The sequence below is a fragment of the Capsicum annuum genome, unplaced genomic scaffold, assembly GCF_002878395.1.
Source record: "Capsicum annuum cultivar UCD-10X-F1 unplaced genomic scaffold, UCD10Xv1.1 ctg4635, whole genome shotgun sequence".
In the NCBI taxonomy this organism is placed as follows: domain Eukaryota; kingdom Viridiplantae; phylum Streptophyta; class Magnoliopsida; order Solanales; family Solanaceae; genus Capsicum; species Capsicum annuum.
Window position 1 is genome coordinate 316,684 of NW_025853913.1, and position 6,718 is coordinate 323,401.

Genomic DNA, 6,718 nt, shown 5'->3' on the forward strand with positions numbered 1-6,718 from the left:
TTTAGGACTTTCAAATCAATATATTATTTTTCCTTATTTAGGACTCTCTTATACATAGCGACAGAAAAATACCAGCATAACCAACTAAAATGATGTATTAATCTTTTCTTATTCAAATTATGTAATTTCAGATTTTCAAACCAATTAATATTGTATATTGATTTTTTCTTATTTAAGATTCTCTTATATATAGAGATAAAAAAAATACTAACATCATAAAATCCAGAGGTATGCTTCTAATTTCGGACACTATTTTTTCTTCGATGAATTCTGCACTTTTTTTTCAAGATATTTGTTTTTCCTTCAAAATTCAATTGCATAACATAAGATTTAAATATTTATTTTTTCTTCTCCATTGATATTGATTCTTCTTCCCTATTATTTTTCTTTTGCCATATATTAGTTCTTCTTTTACTTTATTATAATTATTTTTATTATTATTAATTTATTATAAGTAGTTGTGTAATATTATTATGTTCATATATAATGTAGCTTTATTATTTAGAATATGTTTTTGTGCATCAATATCAATAAAATTTTAACATTTGATGTCAATAGAAAAATTTTATTCACTATATTTAATTTACTCCTTAATAGTTAGTGTGATAATGAGTTATCATTATATTAATTTGAGATTGTTGTAGGAACCTGCAGATTTCAAAATCTGCTCTTTATGTCTTTATAAACATATTCATATCTATATATATGCCTATATAGCTAATTATAATTGTGACTACTTAAATATACTAAGTAGGAATTGATAATTATTGTGACTATGTAAATATATTTAGGCTTGAACAATCTTTGAATTATGAAGAAACAACGTTTCTTTTAAAGGATAATGATCGGGACTCTCTTCTGAAAAAGGATCAAGTTTGTTGGGTTTTTTTTAAAAAAAGAAAAATTTATGAGGTACTTATTGATAGGAAAAATGATAAATAAAATGATACTTTCTGATTAATATAAAGTCAACGGGATTGAGAGACTCGAAACTTAAAGGTTAAATTACCTAATACCTTTTTTATTTTTTAACTGGGGTATCTAAGTACCTTTCGAAAGCCCCAAGTACCTTTTCAAAGAGTCACAAGTATTACTTCAAACAGAACAACAGTAACATGACAAAAGGTCATTATCATCGTATGGTGGACCTGAAACTGGAGTAGTCTTGAGTGATATAATAAGTAGAGGGATAAACCTAAATACACGTGCTTATAGATCTGATGGATAGAAATCCATAAGAAGAATAATGATCCATGCTTCTTGAATGCTTTAAGAAGCTATTAGAAAGTAGGGGTGGCCATGGTATGGTATATACTGAGTATCATACCAAAATAAAAAAATTTTATACCGCGGTATGGATGTTATGGTATTTAATACCAGTTTTAAATTATTTTGATATTTGGTACGGTATTTGATATTTATGCAATAAATATCGAAATATCGTATACCGCATTGAAGTTTTTTAATAATATATAAAACCCATATATATTATATTTAAGATTATTAAATATAATTATATACCATCCATCAGTCAATTGAACACAAAAGTAACTTTTATTCAGAAATAAAATTTTTGGACAGCTTATTATTTAGGAGTATTATACTTAAGTTTAGGTAATGTTGGTCAGAGTTGTCATCTTGGACTATTCAATCGTGATTGAAATGTTCTTCTTATGTAATTGATTAACAAAGATAGTTGTTAGTCTGATATGATTGAGACGTTTTTAAAGTTTATAGTTATAGTTTTTTATATGAATATATGTAAGTCAAAATCAAATAAAGTATGGTTACCGAACTACCATACCGTAAAATACCAAAATTGAATTTAAAAATACCAAACCATATCGAACTAATTTGGTATGGTAATGATATTGTTCTTCTAGATACCGAAAATCGAAGTAACCGTACCGAAGTTTAAAATATCGTACCATACCGTACCGTATCATACTCACCCCTATTAGAAAGTGATGCATGTAATTCTTAATATTGAAATTCTTGACAATCATATTTGGAGAGAAATTTTTCTTAGTTCTCCACATCATGATTAACTGACTCATGACTCACCTGCTTATATTTCTATTTGAGATAATTACTAAAAAGTGTCAAACGAGAGTAAATATTAATATTTAATAATTTAGTGTATAATTAGTTTTACTACTCATTTTAGTTGCACCATTAGCGGATCACCCTAATTAATAAATATAAAACTTATGATCTCTCACCCTATTAATACCATCATAATTGATTATCGTAGCAATTTAAAGTCTTTATATCAAATCATAAATTTTAAATCGTAGATTAATTTTGTGTCTATGCGAACATATTCAAGTTTTTATTTCTAACTACAGTTGCGACAATACTGTTGTTTTCATTTTTTTTGTGTATGTGAAATTACTCTTAATCTTTAGTTATTTAATTTATTATGAAATATTAGAGAGGCACCAAATCTCAAAGTATAATGTTAATCGACGAAAAGACTTTACAAAGAAGGGGACACAAAATCTTACCCCCAAGATAAACATAAATTGATCATATTTATGCAATCAAAAGATAATTCAATCACTGTATCAATATAATAAAATTCATTCTCATTATTTAAACAAATCTAAAATTTAGTGTAACGTTAATAGTTTTTTTCTAAATAAATAATTATTATTATCATTTGATATTAGCTGACACAATATACACGTGCAAAGCACGTACAATAGGTTAGTAACTAAATACATATACACGGTTGAAAATTTGAAAAGAGGAATTATATGTATGTGTGAGTATAGTAATAAAAAATACAATGGACTTAAAGAGAAAAGAAAAGAAAAAATGACAACTTCAGTGGCTGTAACGAAATTTTCCCTTTTCTTTCTTATTCCAGTTTTTTTTTTTTTTTTATGAAGATGTGCAAAGATTAAGAGAAATGAAAGTTCATGAGCCTAGTCCGTCTCAATTACAAAAACTAATGGGTTAAGTTCAGTAGGTGCTACAGATGAAGGTGTAGCACCTACAAGTTCCTATCTTATTCATTTGCAAACTGGTTCTACCTTGCTCCTTCCTTTGTCAAGGCATCTGCAACTCGATTTTGCTCTCTAGACATGGCTATCATATTCGGTATCCAGTACCCGCATTAGAGTCAGACTAATTCAAATTTGCGCCGCGTAGGGCCCCATTCGGGGAGAAGCGCTCTTTACCAAGGATTTTTCCATACTCAGGGCTCAAACTCGAGACCTCTGATTAAGGGAGGAGAAGCCCCATCCGCTGCACCACATTCTTTGATGGTAATTTTAGCTTTTATGTTAACTAGTATAGGTATCCGCATGATGCGTGGAATATTTTTTAAAAAATATTCATTAAAAATGTATGTTTATTCACATTGATTATGCTAACTAGTATAGGTACCCGTGCGATGTGCGGAATATTTTTTAAAAAATATTCATTAAAAATATATGTTTATTCACATTGAAATAATATTTTATTCAATTTTTAACATAATTTAAATAAATTATGAAATATTAAAATTAAAAATAATTATTAATAGTGAAGTTACAACTACTAGCTAATAACTAATCACATTTGTAATTATTTTAAATATTTTGATATGCAAAGAAACAATATTAGTGTTTTATTTAATCATATTTCATTAAATAATTTTTAAAAATAATAAAATATGAAATGTTAAATACTTATTAATTTTGTTGTAGACTATTACCTTTATATTTTTTATCAATTAAGAAATATAATTACATTCATTTTCATTCCACATTTCAATTATTTTATTTATCAATTTAACTTCAACAACTAATTTTGCTCATTTTAAAATTTTTTATCTTTCATTCCATTTCAAACACCAAAAGAATTTAATTGTGCAAATTATAAAACTTCCAAAATTTAAATTTAAGCACTCTCAATTCAAAAACTAAACACCTGCAATTTTATTATTTTATTATAAATTTTCAAATTATTCTATTTTTTTATAAAAAAATTTCGTGTTTGATTTTATTATTAATATCCTTAAGTATTTATTTATTAAATTCTCAAACCGCTTTCAAAAGAGAAAATACATCTTTTTCATCCCTGAACTTGTCTGCATAACTTACTTTAGACCCTAAACTGCACGGGCAGTTATATACCCCTTAATAACTTTCAAATGAATTTTATATCATTCCAAAAGTATTATACCACTCTCACTACGGAGAGTGCAATACACACGCGCTGTGTTGGACCCACATCATAACCAGGTAAATAAATTATTTTAAAAAAAAAAATCCTAAACTAATATATATATACTATATAAAAGAAAAAAAACTTACCCTTAATCTTTCTTCTCCACCACCCACCCACCATCCCCGTAACACTACCCCCTACATCTTCATTCTTCATCTGGAAATTTCAACCCTCATCCATTTTCTTTTGCAAGTTTGCATTGTGAGCTAATTTTAAAATTATTATCAACATCAAACTTCAATCAATTCAAGATTTTTGATAGGCAAGAAAAAAAATGTGGAGCAACATGAGTGTGGAGCCAAATCAATTCTCCACATGTACTTATTTGAACCCATTTCAAGTTTCAACCACAAAGTACTTGTTCCACAAGTCAAATTTTTTTCCTTGTGTCATCTCCAAACTCTCTGCTCCACCCCTGCTTTTCATTTGTAACTCGCACTCCCCCCCCCCCCCCCCCCCCCCCTCCTTCTTTTTTACTCACTTGTAAAATTCATCTTTTCGCTCCACCCCACCATTTTCTTCGAAATTCGAATTCGATCATTTTTTGAGGTTCATTATTTTACTATGTATGTGTTTGATTGGAGATGATTAATGGATAGAATTGAAAAAAATATTAGAATTTTGATTCTTGAAATATTTTACTATGTATTTCATTAAAGATAGTTGATGGGTAAGAGTGGAAAGAAAGAAATAATGTTAAAATTTTGATTCTTAAAAATATTTTTATGTATATGATTGAAGATTGTTGATGGATAGAAGTGAAAAAAAATGGAGAAAGGAGAAGGGAAGGGGTGGTGGGGTGTTATGTATAAGAAAGGAATGAAAAATGTAAAATTTAAAGTAGGCCCCATTATTTTTTGGTCATTCACGCGCTGAAATATATAAAATTTTCCACCTCAGTTATTGAGGTGGCGTAAAATTCATTTGAAAGTTATTAAGGGGGTATATAATTGCCCGTGTAGTTTAGAGTATAAATTAAGTTATGCGGACAAATTCAGGGGTGAAATAATGTATTTTCTTCCTTTAAAATGACCTACTCCATCAAATCCCCTCCCCCCCCCCCCCCCCACCAACACATATTTTTATTTTAAAAATTTTAATATTTTTTGTAAAAAAATTCTTATCTTACCCCTATCAAGTCCTCCCAAACAAAAAAAAAAATATTTTTCTTTACCCCAACCTCCCCGCCACCACCCACCCTCGACCCTTTACCCAACCCAAAAATATTTATTTTTAGAAATTATTTTTATAAAAAATTTTCCTACTATCCCCCTGTCTTGACCCCAGATTTTTTTTTTTAACTTCAAAATTTTTAATTTTTTTTCTATCCTCAACCCAAAATCATCACTCCGCCTACCCCATCCACCTATCCCACCCCCTACCTTGCTTCAACCATCACAATTTCTTTTCTTCTCCTCTCCTCTATCACAATATTCATCACTTCACTCATATTCATTTTTATTATTTTGTAGTAGATATAAACACATTCTTTTAAAAAATATCTTTTATTGTCTTATAAAAATATCAAGTGTCAATTTATTTTAGCATATATGTTATTACTAATATCAAGTAATACATCAAATAAAGTTATCTAATTTTTAAGTTCAAAATTAACTAATAGCTACTAATTAGTATCTTTATTATCCTAAATTAAAATAAAAAATCTGATTAAGTTGAAGCATGCCATCTCTCTAAATAAATTCAGCTTTTTGTATATTTGAACAAAACTTGAGATACCGAGGATTAGTTCATCATTGAAATTATATAAAATATATAAGCATTTCTTATAGTTAAACATATAAGCATATTTCGTTAAAAATATTGACAAATTCACACACAAAGGTTAAGAGTAAATATTTAGTAATATATTTTCAAGGAAACCTTTGTAATAAAACTGATATGTAAATTCAGATAAAGAAATTGTCATAAACTTTAACAAAATGAAAGCGATAGAAAGAGATAAAGATAGAGCTACATGATTATGGTAAAAAAAAAATAGTAGTGACAACAATATAACTTCGTTAGCCGAATCGTTAAAACAAAATGAGATATTAAAATCTATTTAGATTGATAGACCTTGAACAGTAACAAGGAAAGATGAAAATGAAAATGTTATAACACCCCTGCATACAAAAAGAAAAATGTTAAATAAAATGCATTTTAAAAAATGAAGAATGAAGAACAAAAAATGCAATAAATAAATTTATGAATAAAACTGATAATAGAGGAGTATATATAATAGTAGCTAAGTGATAGAATTCCACTTCAATTTCAATTTCATTTAAATTCAAATATTATAAATTTGTTAAAAGAAGATTGATTTATTATTCCTCCTTATCCTCCTTTTTAAAAATATAATGTATATCTATATTATAATTTATATATTTGAATTGAGATAAATATTGAAATCAATGAGATATTATTATTATTGTTGTTGTTGTTGTTGTTGTTGTTCATATTTTATCTATTTCGTACTTTTTTTTAATCCTCTTTTATCTTC